Here is an 18558-nt window from a genome sequence, read left to right on the forward strand (position 1 = left end):
AGAAACTGAGAGACGCTTGCAGCGAATTGGGCTTCTTCCATATTATCAATGGCGAGTCGGCACGCATCATCTTCCAAGTTTTGGCCAGAAATCTCTGTATGTTTATTTTTTTGCCTGTTATGAAAAATTAAAACCTGTACTTATGAAGTCAGCCATATACAGAATAAGTGTTTGATAGTTTTTATCATGTCTTGCAGAGAGACGATCCAGAAATACATGTCCAAGATATCACAAGATGATGTGGGTGGCCTTCAGATCCAAACAAAGGAAGGAGAGTGAGTTGATACCAAGCCCATTCTTGGATCATTAGGTCACTTTTTATAGGTGAAAAACTAAACTATTTTTTTGTTTTCCAGGCTATTAGAATAGGGTTGTAGGGGTATTCAAACAAATATGGATTTAAATATTAATTAGAATTAGGTTGTCGAAGAATATTTAAACAATAGTTAATGTAAAATTGAATGGCACATTTGAAGTAATGGCAAATACTGCAGCGCAGAGTACCGGTGGGAACATGTTGTTTATAGACTTCTTTTTGTTATTTTCAGAAGAAACGGAAATTGTTACTCCCTGAGCACTGATCACCTAGGAGCATCGCCAACTATACAAAGTAGTTACAACAAGTCGAGATGTCAAGCTGCATGCAACGCAAATATGGGATGAAGTATCGGCAGATAGCTCACTGACCATGGGTTATTGTGAATGGCTTAATCGTTAGAGTTACTATGATGTTAACACAAGAGTTTGCATTGGACTTCTGTTTTAATGATTTAATAATGAACCAAAAGCTTTTGGTTTTTTTTTGCTTCTAGGTTATGCATTAATTTATCAATGTTTATGGCTTAATTGTTAGAATTTCAATTGACCATGATGTAACACAAGAATGTGCATTGGATTTCTTTTACTTTTAAATTATGCATTCATTTATCATTGTCTTATATCAGCGTGTCACGGTGTCTTTATTGGCATGACACATTTCTTTTAATAAATTTCAAACTTTTTACTTTTAGGTTAGGCGTATTTTTTTTAATCATTGTCTTATATCAGCGTGTCACGGTGTTTTTATTGGCATGACACATTTCTTTTAATAAATTTCAAATTTTTTACTTTTAGGTTAGGCGTATTTTTTTAATGTTATGTGTTAATGTTTAAGACTTGGTATTTAATTATTATTATTTTTTGGATAAAATATAAATTTAGTTTAGGTTTAAAAAAACTTAATTTAAATAAATAATATATATTTTATAAAATATAAAATAATATTTGATATTTGGTTTAGGTTTAAAAAAATGAAATTAAATAAATAATAAAATATTAAGATTAGAGATTATTAGATTAAAAAAACATTCATTTATAAAATAATATTTGATATTTGGTTTATGTTTAAAAAAATGAAATTAAAAAAATAATAAAATATTCAGATTAGATATTATTAGATTAAAAGAAAATTTATTTATAAAAGAGAAATTAATAATTTTTGTTTTTGAGAATTAGAATAAAAACTAAGTTACAATTTAATTATGTTGATAGACATGTTTATTTGAAATAAGACTTCTAAAATGTTTATTTAATTATTAATAATTATTAGGTGGATGATAGAGATTTAACCTCTACATAATATTTATAGTAATATATATAAATCGAAGGTTAATATTTATTTGCAAGGTTTGTACTTTAATTAAATTGATCAATTAAAAATAATGTCATATGAACTTAGTTAGTTCATATGAATAAATAATTTAATTAGTTTTTTTAACCTTTTTTAATTTTAGTAATATTTATAGTAATATACATAAATCAAAAGTTGATATTTATTTGCAACATTGTATTTAAGCATCTAGGTGACATTATGCACGGCCACAAAAATGAAAATTCTGCACTTGAGGAAACCAACAAATTTCTAAATGACTTCCAAGAGGAAACCACCTTTGTTGACTACTTTCGAGCACGATGGTTGGACATAATAGGTTTGATTTTTGTAGCTTTAATTTTCATATTTTTGGTATAATTATATTGACTATTGACATACTTTCTTTTGTGTTAATAAGAAATGTAGGCAAAATTTTGTCGTCACTTAAAGCATGCTGGACAAGAAACAAATGGCACTATTGAGTCCTACCATTCACATTTGAAACAAGTTCTTTTGAAGTCAATACAAGCAACTTCACATCATCGAGTGGATTGGTTGGTGCATCAGTCGTGTTCAGTGGTCCACATTTTTTATTGGTGGCGTCAATGTGCAAAGGAAAATGGTTTCCATAGAAACAATAAGGTGGAGAAAATAGAAGCTCATTCATGGCTAAGGGCACAATCTATTCCAGATTGTAATGTGAGTGGATTGGTTGGTGCATCAGTTGTGTTCAGTGGCCCACATTTTTTATTGGTGGCGTCAATGTGCAAAGGAAAATGGTTTCCATAGAAACTATAAGGTGGAGAATATAGAAGCTCATTCATGGCTAAGGGCACGATCTATTCCAGATTGTAATGTTACACTGCACCACTCAGATTCTTCAATAGCATGGGTGTAAAGCCAACATGATATAGATAAATCATATATGGTATGCCATTCAATTTCAAGTTTTGCTATCTGTGATTGTGATTGGGCAAAAAATGGATATCTTTGCAAACATGTCATCAAGGTTAGCATGATGAGGGAAAAAATAAGGTTGGAACAAGAAAATCTAGAAGCAAGAATCAATGCAAGAACCCAAAACCAAGTGATTTGAGTATTTCATTGAATATGTAGATCAATAATAATAAATAATAGTCATTGTGATCTAATACCGTACAATGTTTTGTTCACAGATACATGAAAATGATGACTTTGAAAGTGTGGATAACTTGGATGTTGATGTCATGGTAATAATTTAATAACTTTCTAAATTTTATATTTGTTATCACTCTTTTAATATTGTTCTGACTAGTTGTTTTTTTCTTTGTAGGTAAATGATAGCGTTAATGCTTCCATGGATTCTTATGTTGATGTCATGGTAATAATTTCATAACTTGGTTAATTTTATGTTTTTTATCACTCTTTTGCTATTGTTATGACGATTTTTTGTTTTGTTTTGTAGGTAAATGATAATGCTAATTATGTTTTTTATCACTCTTTTATTGTTGTTATGATTGTTTGTTTTTTTTTCTTGGTAGGTAAATGATAATGTTAATTATTCCATGGATTCTTCCACTAATGTTGATCCAAGTCACAAACGAGAAAAGATCTCACAAAATATTAGGCATATTTTTGAGTCACTTATGCAGTTCCCTTGTGATGAGTCACATCTGCACTTCTTAGAAAAACGCATGGAAGATGTTGCAAGTGAATTCAAAACAGCATTGACATCAACCATGTTGAGGTTGGACCATCCAGTTGCTCCATCTTTTTTTTTCTAAGTAAGGTTAATCTATTAATATGATACAAAAAGTAGTTACAGAGTTTCTTGGCCATAAAGGGACCCGGCCTCAATCAACACGCAGCCATGAAAGTTGTCTGAGACTGCCCCAACAAAGGGGAAACCAGTCCAAAAAACAACCAAATTTAACCCACAGTTTTCCTGACGAGACCAACCGATCAAAACCAACATCAAAAACCACCCAAAAAACAACAGTTTATCTTGATTGAACCAACCAACCAACAAATTATCCCGAGGACACATAAGACTAGACGAAACTAGACCAAGAACTAAAAGAAATACCACCTGGCAGATGTGACACGCGTCGCAAAGTCTTCTGGAGCAGGTTCCTCCACAATTGGACACGCCCAGTCATTCAGGTTGTCTGACTCGCCACGTCCCACCGCCTGATGGCCTTCCTCCCTGCTTCCTGCCTCAACCTGCGGGCCCGACGTGTCATCCAGATGGCTCTCCACGGCCTGCGTGTCACTTTGAATGCCCATCTCATCATGCGAGCTGCCAGCAATGGCTTTACCATGCCTTCTGTTCCGACCTCCATCACCTTCCTGCTCGTCATTGTTGCCCCTATTCCTGCTTGGGCCAGCTCTGTGCGTCTCCTCCGTGGAAATGGTCATGGGAATGTACTACTCAGTCTCTTTTGTAATGGTGATGGAGACAATGGCAACAATAACCGGGAAATTCAAAGAGCTATGGAAACGAAATTGGGTCATGTGAGGAACCTGATGCGGAGGCAGAGGAAAGGTTGCAGTGCGAACAACCGCCTCTTCACGTCTTGAGCTGTTGAGGCTGGCTTTGCCTCTGCCACTCCTGGTATTCGGATACTAACCTGCAAGACTGTATTGGTGGGGATTTTCGGCAGAGGAGGCAGGGGAAGTGTAGTTATGGCTATGCAAAGCAGGGGAGGGAGAGCTTCCACCTCGCGTGCCACCACGTCGGCTACGCATTCGGTGGCGGACCATGGTGGAAATGGGAATAGGTAAAGAGTGAGGAGGAGTAGAAGAGGAATTGACAGAAGAGCTTTGCGCGGAAGTCACAGAGTGCTGGAGGACGTGAGCCGAATTGCAGAGGTTTGTATGGGAATGGTGGAAGCCATTACCCAAATCAATACAACTCACAATCCAGCATCTGCGCCCAGTGCTGGTTCGTTCAGTTGGCTCTCCCGCCTGCGGAGGGCATGCACAGTGAAATAGTGGCAGAATGACATGAATGTTCTCTAGCTCCATGGCTATGCAAGCAATGGCTTTTCCTCGACTTGAGCAGGCATTAAATGCCCCCTACGAGGTGCCATGAATGTCATTCATGGTGACCTTACGATGGTTGCAGAGGGCCATGTGGCCACCCCGCCCACCGTTGCCCCGTCTCATCATCTTAATAACCTTAATTAACACCCACATCCAAGGTCTAACTGCTCCATCTTTCCAACAAGTGCAAGATGGATTTGGATATACACTTGGGCATGAAAGAGATTTCTTGGAGAGGATGGTCACTCGTAAGCGCTCATATACATCATCTATCTCTACACAATTTCCTCCTCCAACACAAGGTTCAAGAAGGAAAAAAACATTTGCTGATGAGCTTGATAGTGTTGCTACAAGAGACAATGAAAGAAATACAAACATATGAAGGTGAGAATTATATATCTCAAATGTGAATGTCAGTTTCAAATGTTTTAATTTAAAACATGTATAATCTAAACTTGCAAAGAAATGCCAAGGAAGATATTTATTATATGGTTGGTAATGTAGGATCTAAAAAGTTTTTTAAAATAGTTTCAAATGGAATAACTAAACTAAGAAGTTTGACTTATGTACCAACATCTATCATGTTCATTTTTTTGGTAAACCAACATCTATCATGTTCAATTTTTTGGTAAACATGATGTTTTTCGTTGCATTTGTATTTTCTTTCCTTGTTGCAACTCTTTGTTTTAACTGTAGTATGTGCACAAAGATATCATTAATTTACTTAGTATTTTGATTTCATTAATTTTCTTAGTGTTTTTATTTCTTTGCAGTGCTAGCATGGGAGAGATTAAAGCTATGGAAGATTGAGTGTTTTAACACCCTACTTTGCAATTTCGTTGGCTAAGTAATTATTTTGCTCAGTGGTTAGATTGATTTAGAGGCCCAAGTTATATTCCGCACAATCTCCATCCAGTGTAATCCATGCTAGTTTGGAGATTCTCTTATAACTCTAAATCTAGCAAGAGAGAATTATCTTATCTCAAGATAGCTTGTGTGAATCTCGTGGGCCTTGAATCTAAATGCAAACTTCTAAAAATTCTATTATATTAAAGTTAATTTGATTTTTCTGTTATATGAATTAATTCGTTCAGATGTTTTTTGTTGGGCATTATTTTTGGATTTTCATTTCAATAAAAGTAAGGGAATATATGTTTAAATTTCATCATAGGTGTAATTTTTTATCATGATATTTGATAATATTAATTATTTTTATTTATTTATATTAAATTATAAGTATATCAGTATTATTTAAATTCCAAATTTAGCAATTTTATATGTCATCAAAGGATTTGTTAAAAGTAATGATTATACAGTTTAGGCTTCTGTGATCCATATCAAGTTTGTGAGAGATTTTTCGGCGAAAATCACATGAAATACCATTTGTCGACGTGTTTCGAACCAACCAGTGTGGTTCATCGTCAAGACAAGTTGAAGAAACAGATCCAGCTTAGCATGTTAAATAGTCTGAGCAGAGCCTCCAACGGCTAACTTGACCAATGGCTAGTTTGACTCTAGGACTGGGGTCAAAATTATTTTAATAATTTAATTAGTTATATTCAGGACCAATCCCTTAAAAATATATATAGAAATATATAAAATATTTTTAATGGGTGTTTAATTCAAAAAGTATTATTAAAAATTATAAGTTAATTAGTATTTAAATGGAAAATTAGTTACATAAAGGACCTTATAATATGAATAAATTATATGCATAAATATAAATATATAAAAAATAAATAAATAAAAAAATAATATATATATATATATATATATATATATATATATATATATATATATATATATATATATATATATATCTATATCTATATCTATATCTATATCTATCTATATATATATATATATATATATATATATATATATATATATATAAACTTTAGGAATAAAGCTAATCATGATACCTAATTAATGAAATATATTATAAATTATAGATAATATTTATTAATAATTAAATTTTATGAAGTATTGACAAAAAAATTTGCACATATCTATATCATAAGTATACTCTACATAACATATCTAGGCCTTCTAGACTACTTAGTCATTACAAAAAAAGAAGTCATTATGAGTTTTGATGTCATATTATAAATTAAACCTTAATTTGTTACATTCATATATTCTTTCTCTTCCTAACGTTTTGGAGGTATCTTTTCTCTTGTAAAGTTATTTAAGGTTCTCATTTTCTTAATAACAAATCATTTTAACATTTAATCTATAAAAAATCATATCATGAGTGGGATTTATCATATCATTGTGAAATGCCACACAAAATAATGTAGACAAAGCATCATTCTATACTTATTTATTTCAATGAGTTTCCTTTCATATTCCTAATAATTGTAGATAATTTACCAAATATTTATTCTTGAAATGACTCTCCCCTAATTTTGTAATGTCATTAAAAGTTGACATTTTTATTCCTGTCTTGTAAGCTAGTTTCCAACATTTATGTGCTTCTTCTTGCATCGAGTTGTATATTTATATAAGTATCTATTTTTTTAGCCACCCTATATCCTAAAGATTCTGTGGTACATTTTTGTTCTCAACAATAGGCTTAGTGTTTGTTAAGTCGGGCTTTCAATATCTTGAAATACTAATCCAAAACCTTAGTGTTTTAGTTACAACCCATTTTCTCTTAAAAATATTATTGGCTAGAATACTCCATGACTATACTAACCCCTATTTAACTTTATTACAATTTTGATAAATTTTGAAATAATCATGTCATTTGTTAGTTCACAATTGTACATAGAAGAAATATGAATTTTAACAAAAAAATTCAAACTATAATATTTTCCTTTAAAGAAAAATATATCAAATAAAAATTACTTGAATAAATTTGAAATCCTATTTATTTTAACACTATACAAGTAATTTTTCAATCAAAATTTCTTTGATCTTAAAAATTCCATTTCTCATTCTCTATATGTAAAAAAAAAAAAAATGAGTCACTGAAATCTTACATCCATGGAAAATATACTTTTATCCTTGGAAAATATACTTTTAGTATAATTTACATTTTACAATGATCTAGAAAATCATAAATACATAATGTCATGATAATATTTCTCTAACATTAATATATTTTTTTCTTTTTACTTTAATCAAAATCACAATAATAATTCCATTGAGTGACACATAAATTATTTCTCAAAACTATTGTTGCGTTATTTTTATTCAAAACAAATGAATTGTTCATAATTAAAACATATATCCCAACAAACAAACATATCCAATCTTGCAGAAATGGATGGAAGACATCACAAATGAGTTCAAAACAACATTGACATTAACAACTTTAAGGTTGGGTTGTCCAATTGGTCCATCTTTCCAACAAATCCAATATGGATTTGGACATAGATTGGGGTATCAAAGGGATTTCTTGGAGAGGATGGTCACTCAAGCACTCATATACATCATCTAGCTCTGCACACTTTTCTCCCTAACACAAGGTTCTAGAAGGAAAAAAACATTCGTTAATGAGATTGATAGAGCTGTTACTTGACACAATGAAAGAAATACAAACATGTGAAGGTGAGAAATATATACCTCAAACATGTAGGTTAAAATCAAATGATTTATTTAAAACATGTTTCATATAAACTTACAAAGCAATGTTAGAGAATTTGATAATTCTATAGTTGGTAATGGAGGATATAAAAAGCTTGCTAAAGATTACTTCAAGTGAAACAACTAAACTAAGAAGTTTGAATTATGTACCAACATCTATTATGTTCATTTTTTTTTATAAACTCTCCCATTGAAGAGAAATTAAAAAGGAACATGAAAGTTCACCTCCACAAGGTGTATGACTGTGTGGATAGGGAATTTCTCTCAATGATCCTGTATAAAAATGGTTTTTTGCACAAGCATGTGAAGTGGATAATATCTTCCATAACATCAACGTCTATGGTTTTTCTCATCAACGGGGTGCCAACTCATTTCTTCAAAATTTATAGGGGGCTTCGCCAATGATGTGCACTATCTCTGCTTCTTTTCATTCTGATCATGGATGCCTTCAACAGGGGAGTTAAGGCAAGGTTTGAGGAAACATTGATATATGGATGCAAAATCTCCAAAGGATGAAAAATTTCTCAGCTGATGCTTGTTTATGATGCACTGTGTGCTCATGAAACAATACTCTCTAAGTGGGTCGCTTTTCATAGGATCTTCATGGATTTCGGTAAATCTTTTGGGCTCTACATAAAAAAAGACAAAAATTGAACTAATAGATGTGGTGGTGGATGACCTAGAAGTACTTGAAATAGCTTCCCTGTTTGGAATAAAAATACTCTCTATGATAGATGGTTTTAAATACCTGGGATGTTTTCTAAAGCTCAGCAAGTACTTATTGAATGATTGGGAATGTCTTCTTTCTATATATAAAAAAATCTATTACTTATTGAATGATTGGGAATGTATTCTTTCTAAACAAAAAAAAAAAAACCTATTTTGTTGGGACCAAAGATGGTTGACATTGGGTGGAAGAGTCATTATGACAAAGGTTGTCTTGACTGGCATCTCGATCTACTAGATGCATCTCTTTCATCTTCCCCAATATTTCATTAACAAGATAGAATCAATGGTGGCTAAGCTTGTTTGGTTTGGTTTTTGGTGCAATAAAGAGGATCCATCTAATTGGGTTAATATCCATTGCCAAGTTGATCATATGTGGAGGTTGGGGCATTATTGACACACGATCCTTTAACCTAGCCATTTTCGCAACAAATTTATGGAGGTTATTTTGTGAGAAAGGGCTTTGATAGAGCATATGAAAAAAAATACTCTCTTCAATGCATAATCGAGGAATGGATTGTTGAGGGGGCACCTTCAACTGGTTGACGTTCCAAGATTTGGAGCACTATTAGAGTTGTCCTATCGTGGCTAAGTAGTAACATTCGATGGGTGATTGGAAATGGATAAAGGATCCACATTGGTTTGGATTCCATCAAGGGTTTCAGTGGATGCCACTCTCTTCCAATACAAATAATCAAATCTCTCTCCTATATGGCGATGAACACCCTTGCTGGCATGTGGGAGAGATATAGACTTGTCTATGTTGCTCAGGATTGGTCACATGCATGGCAGATTGGTTTATAGGAGGACATGACAACTGAGTGGGAAGACTATCGCAGTAGTCTATGCATGGTCGATATCCACTTATCACTGAGTCTGGATAAGCTAGTGTGGGGGGGTGGGGAGGGGGGCAAATGGTCAATGATAGAATCCCTCTCAAGGAGGCCTATGACCACATCACTTCGACCTCTCTTCCCCTACCATTCACAGAATTCACCTTGCTCATTTGGAAATGGGATGCTCCCTTGAAGCTAAAATGCTTCTCTTGGCTCGCCATCCATAATAGAGTATTGACCTAGGACAATCTTCTCAAGAGAGTCTTTTCTGACCCTCGATGGTGCCTGCTTTGCAAGTTGGATTTAGAGAATGGTCCACACCTATTCTTGCGCTATCATTTTGCCTCTAAAATGTGGGTAGAGGTATCAATTCGTTTTGGAATCCTTACTATTAGTAATGTACCTTCCATCCATGATTGCGTACTCCTTTGGAACTATAGAATGAAGGCCTACAATATTGTCCCTCTCGATGTTCTATGGGGCATTTGGAGGGCTTGTAATGCCCTCATTTTTTAAGGAAAAGATCTGGACATCAAACGAGGTACTATAGGTATAGTGGAATTATTCGAAGAGAGTGTCTCTTGGCAACCAAAAATCCCTCATCGATCTATCACTTATTCTGATGTGGAGAGATTTTATCCAATATGTTTCTTTGATGTGGCTTCCTCTGGTGGTGACTATGAATGTGCGGTTGTTCTTCAATTTGACCTAGATGTTCACTTCCATTTCTCTTGGTATGGTGGTAGAGGACACAACGGTAGGGCTGAGTTATTATCTCTTTGGGGCGCCCTGCAATGTTCTTCCTCGCTTGGCATTGAAAAAATCTTAATCATTGGAAACTCCTTATCTATGATTAACTGGGTCAAAGGAATCTCATCTCTTGATGTCCCCGATCTCTACAACTTGTTGCTATAGATTATGAATTTCCTACCTCTCATCCCGGAAATCAACTCCAGGCATGTCTACCGAAAACAAAATTTGGAGGTAGATTCTCTTTCCACTCTCGGCCTCTCCATCTGCCTTGGGTACATGTTCTTTGAACTCTTTTATGGTGGTCAGAGCAATGACATGTTTTTTTTAGATCTAGTTCCCTCCGCTATCTTTGGTTTTTTTTTTTTTCCATTTTTGCATTGAACTAAATGGCTTTTTGTTGGTTTTGCCTGTTTATTATTTCCTTTTTTGTTGTGGTCAGTGATGCATCTCTACTCTCTTTCGATTGATGATTTGACACTACAATAGATTATGTCATGAGACAGATGTTGGTGGAACATACTTACTCTTGTCTGCAATCTATCTTGTAAAGAATCATGAATATGTAAAACTTTTTCTTTATTGAATGGAAGTTATGTTTTTTCGTCTAAAAAAGAGATCCTTTGCTATAAATTATTTATTCTTGTAAAAAAAATTATTCATGATGATTACCATAAAATATTTGAGGATTGTATTCAAAATGGTAGATTGATTCAAAATCTCTAATACAACTCTTTCTTTTTACTCCCTCAATATTTAATGACATTAGAAACAATTTGGCGAACTTTTTAAAGTATGATGTAAATGATTCATTATGAATTGTTCATGTATGCAAACAATTGTATCAATATTGACTTTTGTAAAAGTCTTCCAAACTAAATGAAGATGAAACATGAAAATTTTAAATAAATTTAATACTTGGATCAGAAAACTATTTTTAATAATTAACACAATCATTATCATTAAATAGGTCAGCACTTATAAGAAATATATCTTAATGTTATAAATATTCTAGAGAAAAAGAAAATGAATAGTCTTTTAAACATAAAAATTGACAACCATAAGATTTTTATTTTTGGAATGTTGAAAAAGAAAATATTGGGTTTTCCCCTTTTAAAATTGAAAAAGACAATAAAGAAATAATGATGACATGACATAAACAATATACACATTTGTAAAAAAATAAATGTGGAAATATCCTCTTTATAAAATTTAGTCCTCAATAATGTTCCCACATAAAAAATAAAAATTCATATAATTGAAATGTATAATTTTAATAAGTTTTTTTTAAGTATATAATAAACTATATTTTATATATCTATATTTATAGTAATAAAAAAAAAAACTTAAAAAAAGACTAATAAAATAAAATTTGTTTAATATTTTTTTTAATATTTAGATATTTATAAATTATTTAATAATATTTATATATATATTTATAAAAATTTATTATTAATATTTTTTTTATATTATTATTAATTTTTTAAATAAAAGATAAATGATAGGTATAAACAAAAAAAAATATTTTTAAATACTATTATATTAATATTTTTTTAAATAAAAATTAAATGAATTCTCTTATTAACCAAGAAAATAAAATATGTTAGTTTGAAAAAAAAATCTAATTCCGATTATGCAGATAAGGGGAGTGACTTTCATTAAATTATAAAGTGAAGACCGGAAGAGCCTCAATCTCCCTCCATGTGAAGGCACGTGGATATCGTATCTCTCAAGCTCCGCGATTAACGCTGAAGGCACGTGCATATCTTATCTCTCGAGCTCCGCGATTAATGCTGAAGGACAACACAGTTGTAATACACTTTAATCCAAAGAGGCGACGTTGAGAAAGTTTTCGGCAGCACCATTCTCCGGTGAAAATAATTTTGTAATCAATATTAACGTCCGTCAGTATAAACGGAGATAAAACTAGCAATTGTCCCAAAAGGTACAAAGAGAGGCCGATAGGATTATTAAATTGGAATTGTTGAATTTCTCTAGAAGAGATGTTGGTTCAAGCCTTGTGGAAAACCTTGTTTTCTTGGACTGGGTCATTGCGCAATTACTTTTCTTTAGATGTTTTGTTTATATCTATATTACACGAAACACATTGAATGTCTTCTTTCATTTTAGAGTAAGTTAAATACCCAAAATCAAGAAACCTCTATAGATGGCCAAGCATCTACGAAGCTTGTTAGTGACAAAGGCAATAGCAGGAGACAGTCAAATGCAAGTACCAAGTATAATGAAGTTGCAACTAGCTCCAGGATTACTTGAAGAGTAGTTGCATGTTCAGTTGGTGAAAATAATAAAAGCAAAGCAAATCAAGAGCAACAGGAAAACACAAGTAGGAATAACACTTCCAACAACCATAGCGAAAAAAGAGGCCGAAATCCACATTTGATGGACAGAAGTTTTCACCTTTTATATATTTATATTGGGAAGAAGATATCTACACATTTTGCAAAACCTACCATGTATGCCTTAAAAGTGTGTATTTTGCTTGATTCTTTGCTCTAAAATTATATATCTATAAATTCACAAACATTCTATCATGTATGCCTTAAAAGTGTGTATTTTGCTTGATACTTTGATTTAAAATTATATATCTATAAATTCACAAACATTCTTGCATTGAAAATTTATTGATTATGACCCTGTTCACCTTCTTCACAAACGAAACAACCCCCTGCAAGTTATGGATAGCCATGTTCACAGTTTTTTATCGACTTACCAGAAATGTAAACCAACACAAATTTTTGTCTGTGAAAATAATTGTATATTGTGTATATAGCTATCTCGAACATGTAGTAATTAAATAACTAATGTAGCCAGTGTCATGGGTTTCTTGCTATTCTGCTTTCTATCTCTTCACATTCCATATAACTGTTTGTCTTTCTGTTCAAGGAAGTCACAGGCCACAAGTACTGAATAGTTGATCACAACCACAACATTTTTCCTTACATTGATAAACCACTTCCAAGCAAACTTCAAATTCAATTTGGGTAATGCAAAATAGAATTGGAAAACACGTTGTTTTCTTTCAAACGTACAACTACTAAAAAAACAATTTAAAAAAGGTAAAGACAAAATCTTAAAATTATCATAATTAAAACTATAATTATAAACAATGATTTTTAGTTCTTTAGCCTTCAATCAAAATCATCACCTCTGGATGAGTAAAAAGAGAATATACTTGATGTGAATCACATTGAATAAAAGAATAACACAGTAGATATCACTGAATGTAACGCTATCATGAAATGGGTGGTACAATAGGCCTACAAAGTTTCTGAAACAAGAACTATCACATATACATAATGCCAACTCCATGTTACATAATAGGAATCCAGCTACTGTTTTCTGATAGTAGACATGTATAATGCACCAGATAGCTCACAATATAGGTTGATAGAACCTCTGCTAGCCCCCCTTCTCAGTTGCTATTGATATTGTACAGCTTATTAAATATGAAATAGAGTAAAAGATATAAGAGACAAAATAGACTGGGAATGTGAGTCCTTTATACTGGAAGAGAAAAAAGAAAAGAGTAGCATGTATATGCAAAAGAACATAAAGAAAACCACAAGAATTTCTAATTCAACATGTATTTCTTGGGGTCCAGATTCATTCACATGTATTTAAAAACACTGACATGCTTGAACCAAAAAAGGAAGAGAACTTGAGAATTTCAAACGTTGTCCTAGCTGTTTTAGATATATTTTCTACAATAAAAAGGAAAAATCATGAATACATTGGCCTGGAAGGCTTACATTGCAAGTGTGATAATACATTAATGGAGCCCCATCTTGATGTACAATGTTCTCTATCCTCAACACTTCACAAGAATCTGTTATAAATGTCCATTAACTAAGATTCCATTGCTCTGGATAGTTGTTTAATAAAAGACTAACCAACTGCCTTGCCTCTAACAAAGACTTTTTTGGATCTGTTGCACCTTGAAGCTCATCCAAGCCACTGTCATGAAATTGAGTATCTGCAAAAGATTCTAGCAGTTTCAAATCAACCTCAATTCCCATAACAACATTTGTATTGAACCGCTTAACATTATCACTGAGAAATGTGGCTACAATGCAATCTGATATGTGCTTCAGAACACCCCTGATCACATTATCCAAAACCTGCGAAGGAAAGTCTTCAAAAAGATTTCAGTAAAGAGACTTCACAAGGTCCTTTGAGGCTTTCTCTTGACTCATGAAACTTCGCAAGAACCCGGACTATCAAAGATCCACAATAGGTATGGGGTTGTACTTACTAAATTTTAAGTTTGTTTTTGGTAAAGCATGTATCTCTTGAATGAAATCTTCATGGCATGCACTTTGAAACAAATTAAGTTATTCATGATGAAGAAGAACTGATATAATTCCCCTGTGTAAGAGAATGAGGACTACATTGCAAATATCAACTTAAAGAGAAACCACAATGGAATTTGGTAAACAATATTTATAGCCATATGTATTTTTCACAACTTTGTTGTCTCCCAGGTCCCAAATCCAAGAAAATATCAGTGCCTTTTATCATTCTTCCCACCCAAAGCATTTGCAAGGCATTGTATCATTCTTCCACTTTGATCCGCATTTATAACAAAACTCGCAACCACATCTGAAACAACACCAACCACCATATGTTTCAGTTCTCCTTGTGGTTTAAATAACCAAGCAATGCCTTTTAGTTTTCCAGTATTGAAAAGCAAATTTCAATGACAGATTCACCAGAGGCGAGGGAAAGATATTAGATAAGTAGTTTTCAAATACCAAGTTTGCCTAAGCTAGATACATTTGAAGAAACATCTTTGTTAAGCCATTGACAATTAGTATGTAGCTTTGCTTTTCAATTGGAAATACTTAGGCATCCATGTGCACACAGTAAAGATATCATAACCTACAGCTAGGATTAGAAAATCTAATTTTCAGATTGGAACCAATTATCTTTATCAAAGACAAATAGGGTATTATAAAAAAAAAAAAATAGTCAACAAAAATGCATTTTACCGGTTCACTGACCTGCAAATCATGTTACAGCATTCAGACGTTTTTTCAACAATTTGTCCACATTTTCCACACAGTCGCCAAGATTTTTTTTTGGCGAGCTATAAGAGCAACAAATCATCTTTGTCCCTCTCGGAAAAAGACAGTTTCTCCAGGTCAGAGCAATCCAAACCCACATGCCATGGCACACCACATTGAGCACAAAACGACCTTCTGCATTCAGGGCATTCCGACTCTTTAATAACAACAACAGCTGACTCAGTTGAGCTTCCTACTTCAGGCACATCCTTCAACAAGAGTGCCAAGCAATCCTTGACTTACGGATCATGTCAAACAAAGCATTTTCAAAAAGAATAGTTATCCTACAACAAATCAGCCCAATGAGAAACCAAATACCTAAATGGAAATGCATCACAAGTGGTATCCACAGAAGAATAGTAAAAAAATCTAATTGATTACAAACCCCAGTTCTTTTGATTTCTGAGATTTGCGACCCCCAATATCTTCATCAACCAAAAAATAGCTCTGGATAGGGCATATATGAAAACAGAAAGGTTTCAAAACATTGTTGCTAAAAAAAATATCCAATTATGATAGGGAACTATAAAGAAATTAATTGTTAATTACTTATGACATAAATGGGGGAAAATACAAAAATGAAAAAAAAAAAGTGCAATTTTAGGAAATCTATAACAACAGTTTTCTTGCTGACATATCTGGTGACACGCCCTCCGTGACTCTTAATCAGATCTTCTGCCTCCTCCCTCTCTAAGTTGTGCATTAACATGAAAATTCATAATCTCAAGATAGATATTAAAAAGCTTTCTAAACTTTGGGAATTTGAAAATGAGGATTTAAAAACAATAGAACAGTAAATTAACAGTCATAACTTGAGAAAAAAAACCTGTCAAGGATCCCAGTAATCAAAAAGGTCAAACCAGGCGATAAAGGGAAATTTCAAGTGATAAAAAATCCAAACTCAAATGATGTTTTAGGCAATAATTTATTTTCTATTTTGGATATTCTTTGATTTTGAGGGGTGCAAATTGATGTAGGAAAAGTTGAAGTCATGTTGGAGTGACCTAATCCCATTAATGTTTTGGATTTAAAGGGTTATTTAGGGGTATAAACATTTTGAGGAAGCTAAGTTATTGTCCTTTTAATCAGCTTAGTGCACACTGTAAAGGAAGGGTAGCTAAGTGGTTGACAAAAAACCAGGCCTTTTCTAATCAAGAAATTAAGAGACTAATCATAACAAGCACCTCTCTAGTCTGTACAAATTCCATCTTAAAGATAAAATCAAGAGTTCCATGGAGCACATCTCTCATGAAAATTTAAGCAAGCATCTGCTTCGATTGCATTTTAGCAACTCCATGTATGCATTGTTAATTGACTCGGCTTGAGGTCATGGAATTCTCAAATCATTTTATGAAAACATTACTATGACAAATATTGTTTTAAATATTTGTTGGAGTGGCATACTACTAATAATGCTTTGGATCTTAAGAGTTGCTGAGGGGTATAAACATTTTTGAGAGAGCTGGGTCATTATCCTCTTTATCAGCTTTCTGCATTCTGTAGAGGAGGGGTAGTCAAGTGGCTGACACAAGACCACAGAAGGTCTTGGATCAACTATTGTTATTGTCATGGATAATTCAACTGATGTAGTAGATGCAATAGTTCATCTTTCCTTTGTTATGGGATGGATTTGCAAGAATATGGAAAAACTGAAGGTATACAATACTAAACTTAGATCAAACCTATGCCTAAAATTTCATAATTGTGCCTAAATTTTCACACATGTAACATTTGTTGTGCTCGAACTTGTGGAAGAGGATTTGTGACCTGTAAACTCTTGGACATGAGGCATATGTCTTGTGTGCAAAAATGCCTAGTAGCTCGAACTTCTAACAGTGTCTCAGACCTATGTACAATGAAGACTTGTAACTGAAGCAAAAGTTTTTGAACTGTCACATATCTTTGTGACATTAAGTACTTTTTCTTAGATTTTTGACATATGGCAAAGGATCTACAACAATCTCGGGCCTGTGAGAAGACAAGTTTAAAACAGTATGTGCACAGCAATTCAAACCTACTTATTTTTTAGAAGACATAGTTCATATCTGTGCAGAGATTCTCAGAACTGTGACTTAAATCAAACCTGTGCCTAAAATTTTAGAATTGTGCCTAAATTTTCAAACATGTAACATTTGTTGTGCTCCGACTTGTGGAAGAGAATTTGTGATCTGTAAACTCTTGGACATGAGGCATATGTCTTGTGTGCAAAAATGCCTAGTAGCTCGAACTTCTGATAGTATCTCAGACCTATGTACAATGAAGACTTGTAACTGAAGCAAGAGTTTTTGAATTGTCACATATCTTTGTGACATTAAGTAAAGTACTTTTGCATATATTTTTGACCTATGGCAAAGGATCTACAACAAACTCGGGCCTGTGAGAAGACAAGTTTAAAACAGTATGTGGACAACAGTTTAGACCTACTTATTTTTTAGAAGACATAGTTTATATCTGTGCAAAGATTCTCAGACCTGTGACTTAGATCAAACCTGTGCCTAAAATTTCATAATTGTGCCTAAATTTTCAGACATGTAAAAATGCCAACAGTCCTGAAGATATACAGAGCCATGTCAAAGAATTCAGAGAAGAATTGCAGTTGTTTGAGGGGATGCATCCTGTTCAAAATTACACTATCCATGCTCAGTACCGAAAGAATTCACCTAGAGTCTTATTAAAATATCCAAACCAAATTCTTTGGTTGAGAAAGGATCCAACCGGAAATCAAAGGAAGTTCAAATAAAGGGTGGAAATGATGCCAGCAAGAGAATATTATACAAGTTAGAAAAAGAGAAAATGGACTTCCGCATAGGAATTGGAGAAGGAGAATACAGTTCAGTGATGAACACTAAAAGGGGAGCTATGGAAAATGACAGCAGGAAGGATTCAGATTACACTATCACGGGATTCAGATTATACT

This window comes from Pinus tabuliformis, chromosome J (assembly GCF_031772625.1).
Source record: "Pinus tabuliformis cultivar Carrire ecotype Pingquan chromosome J, CPIR1, whole genome shotgun sequence".
Taxonomy (NCBI): Eukaryota; Viridiplantae; Streptophyta; class Pinopsida; order Pinales; family Pinaceae; genus Pinus; species Pinus tabuliformis.